The sequence below is a fragment of the Miscanthus floridulus genome, chromosome 8, assembly GCF_019320115.1.
Source record: "Miscanthus floridulus cultivar M001 chromosome 8, ASM1932011v1, whole genome shotgun sequence".
Lineage (NCBI taxonomy): Eukaryota > Viridiplantae > Streptophyta > Magnoliopsida > Poales > Poaceae > Miscanthus > Miscanthus floridulus.
The window spans coordinates 229,223,705-229,242,573 of record NC_089587.1 but is presented as its reverse complement, the minus strand read 5'-3'; positions in this window follow the sequence as shown (position 1 = coordinate 229,242,573).

Sequence of the window (18,869 nt, the reverse complement as noted above, 5' to 3'; positions counted from 1 at the left end):
TTGGTTTCTCTAGGAGGAGCACGATCGGATGGAGCAAGAAGCGGTGGTGTTGCGGCGGGTCGATGAGCTCAGGCACAGGCTTTAGTCCGCCCACCGTGTGTCCCAAGATTGGGTGGCCGAGGCGATGGGAGCATGGGCGACGGAGCTACGTGTGGTCGAGTGGGCGACTGCTGCCGAGCAGAAACTTGACGCGGTGAAGGCCCACTTGGTAGAGACCGAGGCGGTGCTCAGGAAGTCCCTGGAGGCTCTAGAAGTAGAGCTAAAGGCCCGATCGAACGCCGACTGGGTGGTCATCGTGCTCCGAGGACAGATGCTTAGGGCAGAGGAGTCGAACACTTAGCTCCTCGAGAGGGTGACCCAGCAAGAGGAAGGGCTTTCTATTCTTGAAAGCGCCTGCCTCGATACGTACCTATTCAGCCCTCGATTGATGCCTTGAATTTTTCTTTTCCTTGCTCCTGAATTTGTCGTTCGTTTTCAAAACTGGGTGGAAAGATCGGCTCTCTAGAGCAAAAGCTGAAGACGGTCAAAGCAGAGGTCGGTCGGAGTGCGGAGGCGCTAGCCCAGTCCCTTGAGGAGCGACATGCTCTTGAGGGAGAGCTCGACCAGCTTCACAACATTGCGCAGGTGGTGGTCTCCGAGGTGTTCGGGTCGGGACCGAGCACCTGTACGCCTGTCGTCCAGCTGGCAGAGATCCTAAATGAAGTTCGGACACTCATCTCCGACGGCATGTTCTATGGGACGTCGGGGGTGCTGACCTCGGTGACGACCGACTACCCTGATCTAGACTTCGTGGTCATCTGTAGAGGATATGCCGACGGGTGGAGCGCAGATGTGATCCATGCGCTGGGGAAAAGTTTGGTGCTCCACACACAGGTGGTCACTGAGCAGGTCACCGCGCAGTGGGTGATGGAGGCTTGTCATTCGACCGTGGCTGCAGATGTGCACCGAGAAGACGTCGTCTAGCCTACGGAGGTAGCGGTGGCCAAGTCAGAGGCGAGCGTCGTCCCGTCCCCAGCCGAGCCGAATGTCGTCCCGACCGCAGCCGAGCCGAGCGTCATCGTCCCGACCTCAACCGAGTTGCCTTCGTCCTCGCCAACCGCACCGTCAACCAACGCCGCCGGGGGGCCACAATAAAGTTAGAGTAGAAATAATTAGTTTATGTAAAAGATGAATTCATGGAGAAGCCCCCGTGTGAACAGTTTTATATTCATGAATATTTTAAGTTCGTTTTGTGATGAAATCACTCGTGAGGGGAAGCTTGTCCCGCCCGCCCTTATTTTTATCCATGCGTAGCTTTGTTTTTTGTCCTTTCTTTTTCACACCTGCCCGTTGACTCGTAGGCTGCAACCTTAAGAACCCGGGCGTGGCCCGCGAAGCTCAGCTGCTCGTAACCATAGGTCGTGGCGGGGTGTGATTGGTCGGGAGGCTAAAGCACAAGTTACGTATGATAATCAAAGGAACGAGATGCTCTTTCGTTTGGGCAACGCCCTTTTGTTTGGGCGAAAAGTGTTATTACATGATAGTTAAAAATGATAGTAAAAAAGGGGGTGATATCGCACCCCGTGGAGCCCCCGAGTGACCCAGACCGAGAGTGCTTGGGATGGGGCGTTGTAGGAGCAAGCATTGAATCGAAATAAACAGTAAGACTGAGCTTTAGGGAAAGAAACGACATAACTGTTCAATGCACAGTGTTCGCCTGGTATGACAAACGTCGGCGCGCACATTACTGTTCATGCTCTGACACGTTTGGTAGGCTGTAGAGTGTTTGCCTGGTACGGCCAACGACGGCGCCCACAATATTGTTTATGCCCTAACGCGTCTGACAGGTTGTAAAGTGTCCGTCTGACATGGCCCGACGGGATCGTCCTGCAGGTGCACAGGGCATGGCAGGGTACGGTCCTCGGTATTGCGGTTGACTTGAGCGCTTACCTTATGTGCTCTGCCTGCTCTCCGGGCCCACATCGAGCGGGCGTCCCCGGTCGGTCGTTCCCAGTCGGCCCCGACCGTGTCGGTCGGGAAAGAGCAGCGAGCAGAGGTCCGGCGTATCCTCAGTCGGATAAATAGGGTCAGAGTCGGACTACGGTCCCACCATGGCCAGGCCTTCCGGTCGGGGCTCCGACCATATCTCCTGGTCGGATGTGCCGGTCGGGGACCGAATCATGGTCTTGGCCTGTCGTTGTGTATCTGGGCCGGCCCAGACGCGTGCTGTCGCTGCGCCGCCTGCTGGGTCGAGTTTTGTAGGGAAGCGGGTCCACTGAGGACCCCGGGTTTATGAACCCGACAATTTGTGTAGCAACAAAAATAACTTCAAACAACTTATGAAGTTTGGGGTGAAACTGAGCCAAACAGAGCCTTAGTATCAATATTATCCCTATGTCCAAAAATACTATAAATATGGCTACAAAAGATTAAATGATACATTACTTACTTATATAGTATGATAAATGTTAATATTTTTTTTACAGATTTCATTAAATTTAAAATTTGTTTGCTTCTCAAAGAGAAAAAGTGAGGGTTGCAATCCTGGACAGAGGTAGTACTTGTGATTTGTGAACTGATCATCCAACTGTGCTGAGTCGTTGAGCTTTTGGGCAGCAACACATCTGGTGCGTAGCAGTGCAGCAACACGGTGTGGTCGAGTGATGCACATCGCACGTCCAAAGGATGATGCCACTGCCGGATTCAGGCGATTTGCCGAGTGCCTGATGCACTCGGTAAAGGCTACTTTATTCTCGGCAAAGTCTTTGCCGAGTGCAGCACTCGGCAAAGAGCCTTCGGTAAAAAATCCGTCGGCAAAGAATTCTTTGCCGAGTGCTTTGTATCGGACACTCGGCAAAGTCTTTGTCGAGCGCCGACGCTCGGCAAAGTTGGAACCGAAAAAAACCCGAAAAAATGGGGAAAATGGAAAAAAAAATAGAATTTTTTTTAATCGGTGGAGGCCCCCACCGGCCAGCGCCCATCCATCTCCGACATTTTTCGCGTATTCGAACACGCGACCTCCCCTACGCGCGAACCTCCTCTACCACTCCACCACACTGTCACTTGTGTCTGGATTCCGTTTTAGTTCCCAACATATTATAATAAACCGAGTGTAAATTGCTTGTTTGAGGCCCTAAACGAATTCAAATAAAAAAGTTATAAACTATAAAGTTTCATAACTTTTCGAGATCTACACTTTTAGTTTAGGAAGTTTTTCCATCCGAGGTCGTTTACAAAATTTGAATTTCAAAATTTTAAAATTCAAATGTAGTTTTGCATGACAAGATGATTTCAAATCAAAAAGTTGCCAACTACAATGTTTCATAACTTTTCGAGATCTACAGAGTTTATTTTAGTTGTTTTCCATCCGAGGTCGTTTGAAAAGTTCGAATTTTGAAATTTTAAAATTCAAACACAGTTTTGCATGACAAGATGATTTCAAATCAAAAAGTTGCCAACAACAATATTTCATAACTTTTCGAGATCTACAGAGTTTATTTTGGTTGTTTTTTCATCCGAGGTCGTTTGAAAAGTTTGAATTTTAAAATTTTAAAATTCAAACACAGTTTTGCATGACAAGATGATTTCAAATTAAAAAGTTGTCAATTACAAAGTTTCATAACTTTTTGAGATATACAAAGTTTATTTTGGTTGTTTAGTCATCTGTTCATCCGACATGGTCGTTCTAACATTATTCACAAATCTTATATATCTTTCTTGTAGTTTCATAAACTACAAGAGAGATATGTTAGATTTGTGAACAAATTTACTTTCACTTTGTCATATGAAGAAAAGATTAAAACAAACATTGTACATCTTGATGAGTTATACAACTTTGTAGTTGAAAACTTTTTCATTTGAATTAATTTACTGCTTTAAAATGTGCTTTGAAATTTTCTTTGCCGAGTGTAAAAAAAAACTCGGCAAAGAGCTTCTTTGCCGAGTGTAAAAAAAACACTCGACAAAGAAGCTTCTTTGCCGAGCGTAAAAAAAAACACTCGATAAAGACGTCTTTACCGAGTGCCCGAAAAACAACACTCTGACAAACCACTTGACACTCGGCAAAGAGCCGGTCTACCAATAAGCCAATCGAGTATAGCAAATAAGCCAATGGCATGCAGGGCTGTTATGTTCATGGAAAAGGCGAAGAATTTTCACAGCCCCTGTTGACTGTTGCGCTAGCTACTAGTACTAGCTAGCTGACCTTTCGCCGTAGAGACAAGGGGGCATGCCGGAAATTGGTCCGGGCACTCCGAGTGGCCAGCGGCGTCGGCCCACGGCCCGGCCGGGGGAACGTGCGCCGGTGCAAGCCAGACAACGCAAGGGCACATGGAACCCGCACACATGAGTTGCCGGCCGGGGGAAAAGGCGTGGAATCTCCAAGCAGCAATGCGATGCGCCGTGCACCGTGCATGCATGCACCCAGCAACCGGACCCAATTCTGGTGTGCTATGCTATCCACGGATTAGATTACGCTAAACCACATAACCTAGCTACTATATAATATAAGCTACTGGTAGTGAGCATGCATGTACAAGACACAGCACATGTGACACCCCCCCCTCTACATCATCAGTGTGATAGAACTTAAGACCGACTAGCGATAGATCTAGCGGGTATAAACTTATATTTAGGATATAGTAAACCCTAGAACATGAATTAAAATTGAGAGAGAGAGAGAGAGAGGATGAGAGTGGGGAGACGTTACCGACCATCGGCAGGCTTGACGGAGGAGCAGGCCATGGTGTCGATGTAGGACAGCAGTGGAGTCCGGCAGCGGTGTCGAAGGCGCAGCGGAGGCGCGGTCCAGTCGTGGCGGCGAAAGCAGTGGCGCTTTTTGTCGCTCACAGCGTCCCCTCTAGATCGGCTTAGGGTTTGTAGGTGGGAATTGTGGCGGCGGCAATCAACCTCGTCATGAGAGCCGCTGACCTCCACCTCTCTTTATAGCGCAGTGCGACGGGGCCCACCAACCATGTAGGGTTGGGCGCTCCCGATCAGGACGTGAGGTCAAGGCCCAACTCGGCCGTTGGGCCGAACTGGAGATAACAACACTAACAATCTCTCCATTGATCTCATCTTATTACTTAAACTTAACTTACTTTATCTTTTTCCCATTCCATCACAGATCAGTGCATAGAGCGTGCCTCATCGTCATGGTCAGTGTCATTAGATTAACAGCTACAATGTGCCTCTCTGTTTTAAAACAGATTCTCAATTAGGCCCTTATTGTCCAGGAATAATAGGCTTTTCCTTAAACCCATGCCGGCTAAGTGTTCTCTGAACACGTTGGGTGGTAAGCCTTTTGTAAGCGGATCCCGCAAGATTCTTTTCTATACTTATGTGCTGAAGACTGATTATATGATTCCGGACTTTGTCTTTCAGAACATAATACTTTATGTCAATATGTTTGGCAGCACCACTTTGACTTAGTATTGCTGAGCATAACATACTGCTAGCATTATTATCGCAGTATAACTTGAGTGTCTTATGTATGTCGTCTACCACTTTCAACCAAGGCATGAACTTCTTCAGCCAATTCACCTACCATATGGCCTCATAACACGCTATAAACTCAGCATACATCGTAGACGATGTATTGACTGGTTTGCTTGGAGCTTTTCCACGATATAGCTCCTCCGTGCAAAGTAAATATATATCCAAACGTGAACTTTCTATCATCTTCCGCATAATTTGAATCTGAATACCCCTCTATGTGTATGGAATCAGATCTTCTGTACGTTAGCATGAGGCCCTCTGTGCCTTGCAAGTAACGCAAAACTTTCTTTACCAGTCTCTAGTGTTCTATTCCTGGATTACTCTGATATCTGCCAAGTAACCCTATAACAAACGCTATGTCAGGGCATGTACACACTTGAGCATACTATAAACTTCCGATGGCTGAAGCATATGGAATCGCTTTCATTTGATCGATCTCATATTGGTTCCTGGAACATTGAAATTCCCCAAATCTATCGTCCTTGACTATGGGAGCAGGTGAAGGCTTACAATTTTGCATACTATATTTCTTTAGAACCTTTTCTAAGTATGCCTTTTGTGATAATCCTAAAATTCCCTTTCTTCTATCTCGCTGAATCTCTATTCCTAGAACGAACGAAGCTTCACCGAGATCCTTCATATCAAAGTTCGAGGACAAGAACTTCTTCGTTTCTAATAGTAGATTAACATCACTACTAGCGAGTAAGATGTCATCCACATACAAGATTAGGAAAATATATTTCCCATTCTTAAATTTGCATAAACGCAATTGTCCTCTACATTTTCTTGAAACTCAAACTTCCTTATTGTACTATCAAACTTTAAATATTACTGTCTTTATTCTTGTTTTAATCCGTAAATGGATTTCTTCATGCGGCATCCCATACGTTCTTTTCCTTCCACAGCAAAACCTTTTGGTTGTGCCATGTAAATATTTTCCTCCAAATTCCCATTTAGGAACGCCGTCTTTACATCCATCTGATGTAATTCTAAATCGTAATGTGCTACAAGCGTCATTATGATTCTAAAAGAATCCTTACATGAGACTAAAAAAATGTCTTATTATAATATATGCCTTCTCTTTGCGTGAAGCCTTTCACCACAAGTCGCGCTTTAAATCTTTCTACATACCCTTTGGAGTCATATTTAGTTTTGTAGACCCATTTACAACCTACTGTCTTGGCTCATTTAGAAATTGTTTCTAAGTCCCAAACTCCATTGGTATTCATTGATCTTATTTCATCCTGCATGGCTTCAAACCATTTTGATGAGTAAGCGCTTCTCATGGCTTCTTTACATGAGGTGGGATCACCCTGCATTTCAAATTCTTCACATTCATAGATGTCTATGTGAATTATTTCTAAAGTACCTGCACTTCGTTTGGCATCTTTCTTTATTTTATTAACATACTTTCCTTTTATGCAATCAATGCATTATCCTAAATCTGAAAATTCTAATGGCGGAAGAATTGATTTCTTAACCAATCGCTCTATTCTCCCCCTTGAAATATGGCCTAAACGATAGTGCCATAATTTCGATGATACATCATGAACTCTCTTCTGCTTATTTCTTGCATTTATAAACGAGGAGGCATTCTCATTCTCAGTGCTCACAAGATTTACATTCTCATAAAGTGATAACAAATAAAGCTTGTCTTGTCGAAAGGCAAGACCAACACACTTATTATTAAACACAATCTGACATTTGCCATTACCAAAATGCCAATCATATCCATCATCATTTAGATGTGAAACACTTATTAAATTTCTACGCAAAGAGGGTACATAAAGCACATCTGAAAGCTGAAGTACAAAACCATCATCAAATTCTAGAGAGAGATCTCCAATGTATTCAATTTCAGCTTCAACTCTATTGGCTACTTTAATTCTTCTTTCTCCTCTTTGCAGGGTCCTCCTCGTATGGAATCCCTGTAATGAATTTGCAATATAAATAGTTGCACCTGAATCAATCCACCAAGTAGATTTTGCATAACTTAAATATAAGGACTCATCTGTGATCGTAATAAAGTCCTCACCTCTCTTCGAAAGGCTATTCAGGAAATCTGGACAGTCCCTCTGGTAATGTCCATACTTCTTGCACCTTTTCCATTGATCCTTGTCAATTTGGGTATTGTTGTTCTTCTGATGTTGGTCATTCTGAGGGGCTTTTCCTTGAGGTTTGGCATTCTTGTTAAAATTCTTCTTTTTATTGTCCTTCACATGGTTAGTAGGTCATCATGTGAGCTTTTAAGCCTCTCCTCTTCTTGCACACACATTGCAATGAGCTTCTCAATGTCCCATTTGTCGGGCTGCATATTGTAATTAACAACAAAAGTTTCATACTCTTTAGGCAATGAAGCAAAAACCAAATGAATCAGGAACTCATCCTTGAGCCCCAAATCCATTGGCTTGAACTTGGAAGCCATGTTGCAAATCTTCAATATGTGTTATCTTATCCCTCCATCAGAGTATTTCTCATTGAATAACTTCTTTATTAGGGTACTGGCATAAGCCTTTGAAGAGCCAGTAAACTGACTCTCCACTTTCTTGAGATACTCAGTGGCGGTGTCACAATCTGGGATTGACCCCCTTATTGCATCTGAAATAGTGGACTTAGCCACCATCAAACACTTGCGGTTCGAAATGTCCCATTTCTTACGATCAAGATCGTATTTTATTCTCACTTCTACATGATCTCGCTGTCGAGCAGTGAAATCAGCATCAGTTTCATTTTCTTCTCTCACCGGATCCACTCGCTCAGTAGGACACGGAGAGATAAGCGCTAGGTCATTTTTGGACAGCGCAAGTGCTAATTCATACTTCTCTGGCTATACGCGATAGTTGCCCCCTTTAAGAAGCAGAATATGCGAGATGAATGCCATAGGCTTGAGCCCTCAAAATAGCATCAGAGATAGGGAGAAAATATGACATAATAATTGCATGCCTTAATTTAACGCTGGTCAAAATTAAAACATACAATATTATTCTACATTAATTCTACATCACCGTTGGGTGGAAATAGAATTAATGCATGGAAAAACTCATGAATACAAAATTATAATATTGCTATTATCAACGTTTGTGGTAGATGTTAATATGTACTATTATGGATTTTGTAGTTACTTTCCTATAACTATTTGAGACTGTATGGACATTATGGACTATTTGGACTATATAAGACATGTTATGTTAATTGTGATGTTCGATGTGGTTGTATTGTGCTCTTTAGATGATTAAATATTTTGATTATATAATGATGTCTCTGTTTGTAACTGTGGATGCTCTAAAACAAGGGAAACTCTTGCGATTTTTTCTATGAATCATTAATTATACTACACTGCTAAAAAGACAAAAATATAGTACACAGATTAAATATAAATTCATTAGAACATGTATAATACAATCGTATCGTACAGACGCTTTGCAAATGAATCTAGACTTTTCAGTAACAGCGAATGAATCTAGGCTTTTCAGACAATAAAAATAGACTTTTCAGTTACAAAGACGAGAAGTACAATGACAATAGCAATTTATCACTTCACTTACATAGTACACCTATAGCATCTAGGCTTTTAGTAACAGCGAACGAATCTAGACTTTTCAGATAATAAAAATAGACTTTTCAGTTACAAGGACGAGGAGTACGTTGACAACAACGATTTATCACTTCACTTACATAGTACACCTATAGCATCTAGGCTTTTCAGTAACAGCGAACAAATCTAGGCTTTTTAGACAATGAAAATATATGGAAGTCGTCGTTTCTTCAAATGCCCGCGAGCATGGGTAATTGCTATTACTATTTGTTTCTTCAATATATTTCTCTTCTATACAACTTACATGGCATACTTATTGCAGTCTTCCTTGGCTGAAGAAAACTGTGGGTTCACTAGGTGGGTCGATCCTCGACCTATTTATCCGCATGTGGAGTACATCTACTACCTACAGGACTATATCTTCAATCTAGAAATGGAAGTTAGCAGCGGTTACAAGGACGACGAACATGACGGCAACAACAATGGTGTCGATTCACAGGAGGCACTCTGCAATGATTCATATTGCACCTACCATAACCATAAAAACAAGGGGCCTCCGCTGTCACCCCAGCCACCACCACCAACAACAATAGGAGGCTACCGTGGAGAAGGTGCAACACAATTTGCTATGTGACCACACTACTAGGACGATCCTATCTTATTCACATGACACATCCATGTGTTTGTTATTTGGTTTAATTATCTAAGGCATGTTAGGTTTAGTCGAAGGAACTCTGTACCCTAGTTCGGTACATGTTCTCACATGTCATTTCATGTGTTTTGTGTGTTGAATTATATAATGTCCTACTTCGTCAGGTTGTGTTTGCAGCACGTGATCATATTTCACTACGCCCGCAATATTATACTGAATATTATGACCACAAATAATAAAAACAACTACATAATGAAAAGTCCAATACTATGTCACATTAAATAGCATAATAATACTAGAAGTACGTGTCGACAGTAGACAACATTGTTCATGAATAAACCATAGAACTAGCAAGTCATGGAGACTACTGAGTGTAACGAGACCACTTTTTCTTCCTCAGGGTATCGGGATTCTCCTCCATCGCTGCTTTTCGCTCGACGTGCACGGTCAAGCTTCTTCTCCCTCTTCACCCTGTACGCAGCAACACGCCTCCTTTCCTTCCTCTTCCTTGTGCTTCTTTTTTGCAGCCTCCTCTCCAGCGTCTCTTCTCCATCATCTTCCTTATCCTCTGCCTCCCACCACAATAGTTTCTGCATCCTATTCATTATCTTCAGGCTTGATCTCAGTGTCGATCCACTGCTCAAAATCATAGGGCGGTGGAGGGGTCTGCAAAAAATGTAATTGTTACAAAACAAAAAATTATGCAAGATAGTCATATGACACAAACATCAATTCCTCACCATCTTGTTAATGCGACGCTGGCGAAGTGTAGGCTCAAACGCAAAATTATAACACATCAAATACCTCTGCCTATACGTGTCCTCTTTCATCGGACTTGGCTACATTGCAAGGATCACCTGCAAAAGCGCATGGACACATGGAACACCACTAGGCAAAGGCAATAGGGTCGAAGGCATTTCTGGTCATTCCGGCCATAACTACAATTCAACTAATTTCGTTCTAAGAACCGAAAGCAATTAATATTAAACCCTAAACCTAGGGTTTCCCAGTTGATTCACAACAATGAATCCATAACATAACAACATGTGCTGCGTTTACCTTGGTTTGCTAACTTTTTCATGCCTTGGCATCTTACGGTTGTATAATACAAATATTAAAAATGGCATGAAACCCTAAGTAATGACGATTCTTGGGTTAAAAATCCGACTAATATATACCGAATCGATACGAAAAAAACTAGGAGGGGAGCGAGGATACTTGCTCTCGAAGATCTACGGATCAAATCAAAGTTTTCAAGATCCAATATGCCGATTCGTGAGGTATGGTGAAGTGGGGAGAGAAAAAACCCGAGAGAGAGAAGAAAGAAGAGGAAGAATGCTCGGGCATAAAGGTTGGGGGCCAGGTTAAAACACCACCTCGGCGTCATAGATCCTGCCGCCAAGCTCGACGCCAAGATATATGGCGCCAAGCTCGGCGCCAGGATATACGGCGCCAAGCCGCCTGACAAGTCATCACCACGTCTGTGTCGAACTCAAGACCTCGGCGCCAGCAACGATGGCGCCGAGAAGTGTAAGCTCGGCGCTAGCAACGATGACCCCGAGCTAAGAGTCTAGATTTTGAAATCATATCTTTATAGGCATATTTGTGATTTTTTTTATAAAAAAAGCTAAAAAAATAAAAAATTCGGGGACGAAGACACGATCCTCTGCCGTTCGTTGGAACAGCACAGCTACGCCTAGGACGCCTACATGTTGCCTGCCCATTGATCCGCTCGAAGAGACATGCTTGGGGATGCCCGTCGTGTATGTCGACGAGACTGGAGTGCTCTTTGTCTGTCTGAGACCCGAATCACTGGAGCAGAACCAGATGAAACACATGGCGGCCGGTGCTCTGTCGTTTCGGCCTCAAGGCCAAGAGGACGTGTTGGTCCCTGTGCGTGTTTTAATGTTGCCGCTGCGCGGTGTCGCAGGTTGGTCTGCCCAGCAGCAGCAGCAGCTTGTTCACCGGCCGGGCGGGGCCGGCGGCGATGGAGCCGACGAGCGTGGCGACCCTAGCAAGCCGGCAGGCGGCCCAGAGGCAGCGCCAACTTCCACGGCGGCCTTGGGAAGAAGAGCAACGCATGCCATGCGGCGTTCAGGCTCAGGGCGCGACCATTGCAGTGGCAGGTTGCAGTGCAGGGGGATTGGATTGGTGTGCGTGCAAGTGCGAATGAAAGTGAGGAACGCGCGCGCGAGCTGTGTGCGCATGCGACGCGCGCGCCCATCGGCTTCGTCAGCGCACGCAGTCCCTACGCCCGCGCAGTGCTGTGCCGCAGAGTAGGCTCAGCTACCTGCGCAGCCTACGACTGACGGATAGATACGAGTAGATGCTCCTCGCTGGCTCGCTGCGCAGCGCAAACGGTCTCTGGAGCTGCGTGGAATTGAGCGCATATGCATGCATGGCCGCGCGCAGGCGCAGTGGCCATGGCTAATGAGCCATGATGGCCTGCTGCTCCGCTGAAGGACTGGAGCCGCAGAAACCTGGTCGTGAACTCGTGTCGGCTTTGGAGTTTGGACTTGTTCAAAGCTTCAAATCATTTGCTGCTAGTGAAATGGTAAAAACTCAATTCAGAGCGATTTCTGCTGGAGAGTGAAATGGAGTGGTAAAAACCAGTACATTTCCTTTCTCCTCTATCGCCATCAGCAACAAGCATGCTCTGCAGTCCCGTCTGGATCGACACTCTGACAGCTTGTGAGTTCTGAAACTACAAGTGGGAGTAGAGTACAGACGCACGATTGCATTGCGTCACAAAAGGATTTCGATCGGAACTTGTAGCTAAAATCCTAGCCACTGTGTAGGTAGGATGCAGATACCAGCTCCGTAGCTGTAAACGTGGACAGACCAGGTCAGTCGTTCTTGCAGAGCCTTCTTGTCCTGTTAGGCACTTGTTAAATGGTCCTCGCGTTGCGTCAATTTATCCCAGGCCTCGTTTAGACCGTGAAAAAATTTCAAACTGATGAATAGTAGCATTTTCGTCTTATTTGACAAATATTGTCCAATCGTGGACCAACTAGGCTCAAAAGATTCATCTCGTGATTTTGAACTAAACTGTGCAATTAGTTATTTTTTTACCTACATTTAATACTCCATGTAAGCGGCTAAAAATTGATGTGATGAAAAGAGAGTGAAAAAACTTGGAATTTGGATGGCATCTAAACAAGGCCTCAGTTGCAAACCCTATCTCCAATGCCTGTAGCAACCAATTAGCTAGCCTGCAGAGTTTTCCTGCACCGTTATGGAATCTCTGGGTGAGCCTGAAACTGAAACAACCAGGTCGCTAACGAAGGCTGCTCACAAGCTGCAGCCCTGAAGCCTGAAGGCTGAAACCACGGCCCCAAACCATGAGCCTGACATTGACATGTTACTGTCAGCTACGAGTTCCAACCAGCATATCCAATCCGCAGTGGACAGTAATGTCCGAACGTGAGCTATAGGTACAAGGACATTTCCTGAATTCTGACGGTAAAAGTATCGGCAAGTTGATGGCCTGATGGACGTTATTTCCCGGTTTCTGGAAAAGCTCTTGGCCTTGCAAACATGGCCATGCATGAGAAAGAAACAGCTTAACGCGGATTTGAAGATAGTTTTGTACGTAGTTTCCACGTCATTGTCTAGCAGGGAGTACTTGTTAGTACTACTTAGTTACTAGTAGCTTGCAGGAGTCAAGAGGATGTGAGAAAAACACCGATCATATGGATGATTGGCAATTGGTTTTTGCGCCGGCCAAACGCAGTCATTAGCCCTCGCCCCCCGGCGATCCGCGTTTCGTGGGATCTTATTTGACCCGGGATGACATGTAATGATTGGGACAAGATCTTAGGATGCCATTAGCTCGTTGAAATTGACAGCAACCCGTGGCTGGATCGATTCAGGAAAATGTCAGTCAAATTCCCCCTCGCCATTTCTGCTTTTGTTTTCTTGCGTCGTGGTGCCGCACTTTCTTCCCGCTGTATTTCAGGCGACTGATCGAGCTAGCTGAAGTTCCTTCCAGCTGACTGCACAGCCAGCACGAACCAAGAAAGCTGCACCTGATGGTGCAGCAGATATTCAGATCCTGATGAAATTCGGGATGAACCTGCCTTGCCTTATCCAAAGACAGATCGCTGATGAATTGAAATTAAAGTGCAAAGCAAGCATGGCAGGTGGCGGACGGGCTCCATGGATCATGGCAGACAGCACGTAAAACGCCCATGTGGCCATGATCGGGTGATCGCGACCTGTTATCTCATTCATATCTGGGCAGCTTAACACAGACGGGATGAGATGACCAACCATCGCGAGAAAACAAAGCACTGTTCCAGGGCTAATCATGTCAATCATTGGGAGCTCTCTCGCGGACACGCGGAATGCTCAGCAGACGAAACGCCGCTGCCGCCACTGTCGCCTGTGGCCTGTCGGTATTCAGGAAATCCCGGTCGGTTCATGAACGGAGACGGAGCTCCAGCTCCTGGTCCTGGTCGTCGTCGTCGACATCCAGCTGCTCCGATCGAACGGCTGGGCTCCGGGCGGCGGCGACTGGCGAGCGCGAGACAGCGTCCAGAATCCCCATGTGGCCACGGGATGACCTCCATGTCCGTGACCGCGACGTTCAATTCGTAGGATGCCGACGATGTCTCGTAGGATTCTGGCGTCCTGCTGCTGCATCATCAGGTGCTGCTTTCTCTGTGCCTGATGCATGTACCATCCCCAGTCTTCAGTCTTCACGACGACGCGTTTTGCTTGCTTTGGAGGTTGGATTGGATCGGAGGAGGAGGTCTCGAGCTGTGCTTGAGAGGGACGTTTCTGTTTCGTTGTTGTTGTTTAGTATTACAAAAAAAAAAGAAGCCGTGATCGGCTTTGATTATTACGTAGCCGTAGCCCGTAGCTCAGGTGAGAGATCTGGACTTTGGACGCCCCCGGGAATCGCGGCTTAGAACGTTTGTAGCACGGAGGATCCAGTGCTGGTACGTACGATGACGGTTGTTATTTAACTGCCAAATTGACAGAAGCGCTGGTGCCATGAAACCGATGGGAATGGAATCAACCATGAAAAGATATTTACAATCGTGATCTTTATATAGGTCACGTTGGTTTCTCTTATAATCCGTCTTTTTTTAGCTGAAACAGTATTTTTCTTTCACAACAAATCAGCCGGAACAGTATTTTGGTTTGTTTTTTCAGTGAAGCGAACAGGGCCCATAGTCGAATGGTAGGATGTCCGGTGAATGTCTATCTCCTACGGAGTGCTACATAGTAATAACTACAATGGCTACATAGTACTCTCACCGTTCAAAGCTACGAAGTATTTGTCACTATAGCTTTTTGTTAAGTGCATCAACATTAATAACATCAAACTGGTTTCACCAAATTCTCCATTCAATATACTAATGTAGATGTTATTAATGTAAAACTTTCTAAACACATGTTTTATTTAGAGAAGTTCAGCTTAGAATAAATGTAAAGCGAATCATAATTTCCAAATTAGCCTATACAACTAGACATCCATCCCAAAATATAAGACGCGATTTAACTTAGTGTGGTCTTCAAAATCATACTTTAGCCGCTAAGCTTTTGTGTAATATATTATTTGTGACAACAAAACTTGATTGCTGGAGTGTATTTTTAAACACAAATACGATGCGAAACTACTTTTGTGGGACAAGCTTTTTATATGACTAAATTAATTGTTGGTCAAAGATTATTGTGGGTGTCACTGGACCAGGGTCCCACTCGCCGTGGGCCATGACTCAGCACCCTCTAACCATGGATTGGTCCTCGAGGCCTAACCACCCAACTAAATATGACATGTTCAACCAGGGCATCCGCTCAAGCAATCCTGCATCGGATTACGGACCTAGTTGGCGGTCAGGACCCTGGGAAGGAGCTTGGGAGTTTTGGCATTACTCCTTATCGCGCCTGCGCCTAGACCAGGGACATCAGCTTGTTCGGGAGGCCGTAAACGATCGTGGATTATTTACTACTGGCTGGTTTGGTGTGAGAGAAAAATACTGTTCCTGGCTGGAAATTTACGATCGTTTACGAGCAAGCGAACGCCTATCAGCAAGCACACACCAGATTTATGGGTCGGTCGGTCACTTATCTGATTGAAACCACACACTGTCACGCCACAGAAGTGGCGAGCCACAAGAATATGATTGGATGCTTACGCAGTCGAGGCAGACACATAATCTTGTAGTGAAAAACCTCACCATGAAGCGTGCCACTATAAATCTATCCCACGGGTGCGGCGCACCACACCATGCCACACTTTAGGCGTGGCCAGTAGTGCCCGACACCCAAACACACCTCTAATATGCAGATTAAGCTCCGGCCAGAACATAGGGCATGCCCCGCGTGACTACTCCCTATCGAGTGAGATCTTGTTTTTGGGACCTCTTTATCGATCATAAAGCTAGCATCTATATTCACCTAGCCTTGCACGAACCGGTGTACGACGTCGCGGTGCCTTGGCTCAATGAGATGAACGCCGACGATGACCAGTCCCACGCATGCATGCCTGTGCACGGTGATGATGCGCCTCAGCTCCGCGCAACGACTGGTGTACGGCCGTCGTCCGACCTTGCCAATGATGGGCCGGCTGCCCAGCCAGCCACTACAGAGGAAGTCACGGCACTTACACAAGTGGTGGCGCCTACGGCGGCATCCGTGACGGCCTTCGTCGACTCTCTCAGTCTGCCTGTGCTGGAACCGATCATCCAGGACACTCCGCGCGCCTACGTGCCAAGACGACGCGACGATGACTGGCTCCCGCGGCGGAGCACTCGTCTCGCGGCCAAACATGCCTTCCGCGACCCGAACCCTGAGAGACAGGCGAAGCGGGTGCTGCTAAATAAATGGAATGGCCGCCCGATGCCAGCCAACACGACGCCGGATGCGACTGTCGACGCCGACTTCCATCAGGCGTTCATGGAACTTGCCCCGTCCGCCAGAAGGAGGGCGATGAGGGTGCTGTTCCCGCTGCATGGCAACGCCGGGGAGTACTCGCCGCCGACGCAGTAATGTTCGCCGGCACGCAGGTCGCCAAACTAGTAACGATATGAGTAACAACCATCTTCTTGTGTGGAACGTGCGGGGCCTGAACTCCAGGGCGCGTCGCACTGCTGTATGTGATGTAGTAGCACAACAGCGTGCTTCTGTTGTTTGCCTGCAAGAATCCAAGATTGCGGCGTATGATGCAAGCTTGAACAATGAAACTGTAGGCCAAGGCTTCGACTACTCCTTTCTCCCTGCTACTGGCGTGGCCGGTGGCGCTGTTGTTGCGTGGCGTCGCGATCTTTGGGATGCGTCTGATATAGGCGTCCGACGATTCTCGGTCACGATCCGTCTCAAGCCATTGCACAGTATGGGCGAACCGTGGTGGCTCACCACTGTCTATGGGCCGGCGAACAGGGAGGACAAGCCGGAATTTCTGATGGAGCTGCGGGCCGTGGCGAGCGCGTGTCAGGGGCCGTGGCTTGTTGTCGGCGACTTCAACCTCATATACAAGGCCAGTGAAAAGAACAACGGCAGGCTGCATCACGGCATCATGCGCCGTTTCCGGACTGGTGATGCTGATTTGGTGAACTGGTGGCTGGCATCGAGAAGGGAGATATCATCAGGGTTCAGAAAGGGATTTGATTCTTTGGTGCTGCTTGTCTCATGGGAGACTTGGAAGGAGCGGAATCGGAGGACCTTCGGTGGAGCACCTTCATCAGTTGCACAGGTGATGCAAGGGATACAACAGGAGGGAGCCGAGTGGGTCAGCGCGGGATTCCGTTCGCTTGCACCGCTGTTCGCGCCATAGGGGTTTAACCTCGCTATATATCTGCTTGTCGCAAAAGGAAGTTTACTTAGTTAGTACAAAGTAGTGGCAGCACCGTTCAAGCCGGTGATTTGTGTTGTGTGTTCCTCGTACAAAACGCGGCACCTCGCCGTCGTTGGGTCGAGATGTACTTAAGGATGGCAACGGATCGGGTTTGGAGCGGATATCCGCGGGTTCGGGTTTGGGGATGGTTTTTCACCCACGGTTTTCGGGTTCGGTTTCGGGTTTGGTTTTCCACCCGTGGATATCCAATGGATATCCGAAATAAATCATTTGGAATTAAAACTCATGTTTTTTAATATACTAATAATAATTTGTTTACTTAGATTATTAAATTTATTTAAAGTTGACTCATAAAAATATTTATTATTTGTTGCCTCTTGTTTATACATGTGAATATGTGTATATATATCCGCGGGTTTCGGGTATCCATTCGGGTTTCGGGTATCCGTTCGGGTTTCGGGTATCCGCGGGTTTGGTTTTGGTGATGGATTTCCACCCAAATCGGTTTTCGGGGCGGATTCAGGTTTCGATTTTGGGTTTCGGTTTTGGGTGCGCGGAGACTCCACTCGATCCGAACCCGACCCGTTGCCATCCTCGGATGTACTAAAACATCTATCTCCCCTTAATGAAGCACGTGCTATGCACGATTTCGAAAAAAAAAATATTCACCTGCAATTACAAAAATTGAACTTTAAAATACATACATGCTTTATAGTTTGAGATGGAGGGAGCATGAGAGAACTACAATTTATAAAGAACTATAGATCTTCATGATCGGGTGCCGCCCTTTTTTAAAAAAAAAGAAAAAAAGAAAACTTTGATCCAATTTCAATCAGGGCATAGGCAACTATTCTCCGTCCTATCCAGCCCGTTTAAAGCTTTACAGGCTGAATGCCATATACAGCCCATTACATTGCCCTGCAACAGGCAAGCTTCGGCCGACGAGAGGTCCAGCCCATGAGCCCAACGTGCCCACCCCAATATCGCGCCTCTCGCTTCCTTCCACTATATAATCCCCGCCATCCGGCACTTGGTCCCTTCACGCTCCTAGGGTTTTCGCGCCGCCGCCGCTGCCGCTGCCGCTTCTTCGTCTCAGCCGCAACGATGGTAACCGCCTCGCCCTAGCCCTCTTTTCCCATGGGGATGGCCTGTGCCGCCTTGATTTCGGTGTTTCTCTGACGTGGTTGCTGGTTTGGTTCTTTGTTCGCGCAGCCGTCGCACAAGACCTTCCGGATCAAGAAGAAGCTAGCGAAGAAGATGCGCCAGAACCGCCCCATCCCCTACTGGATCCGCATGCGCACCGACAACACCATCAGGTGACGACCGCGACCCCTCTTAACTCCCGCTCGTCCGATCTGGATTCGGCTGTTGCTGACCCAGCTGCTGCGTTCTGTGCTGTTTCA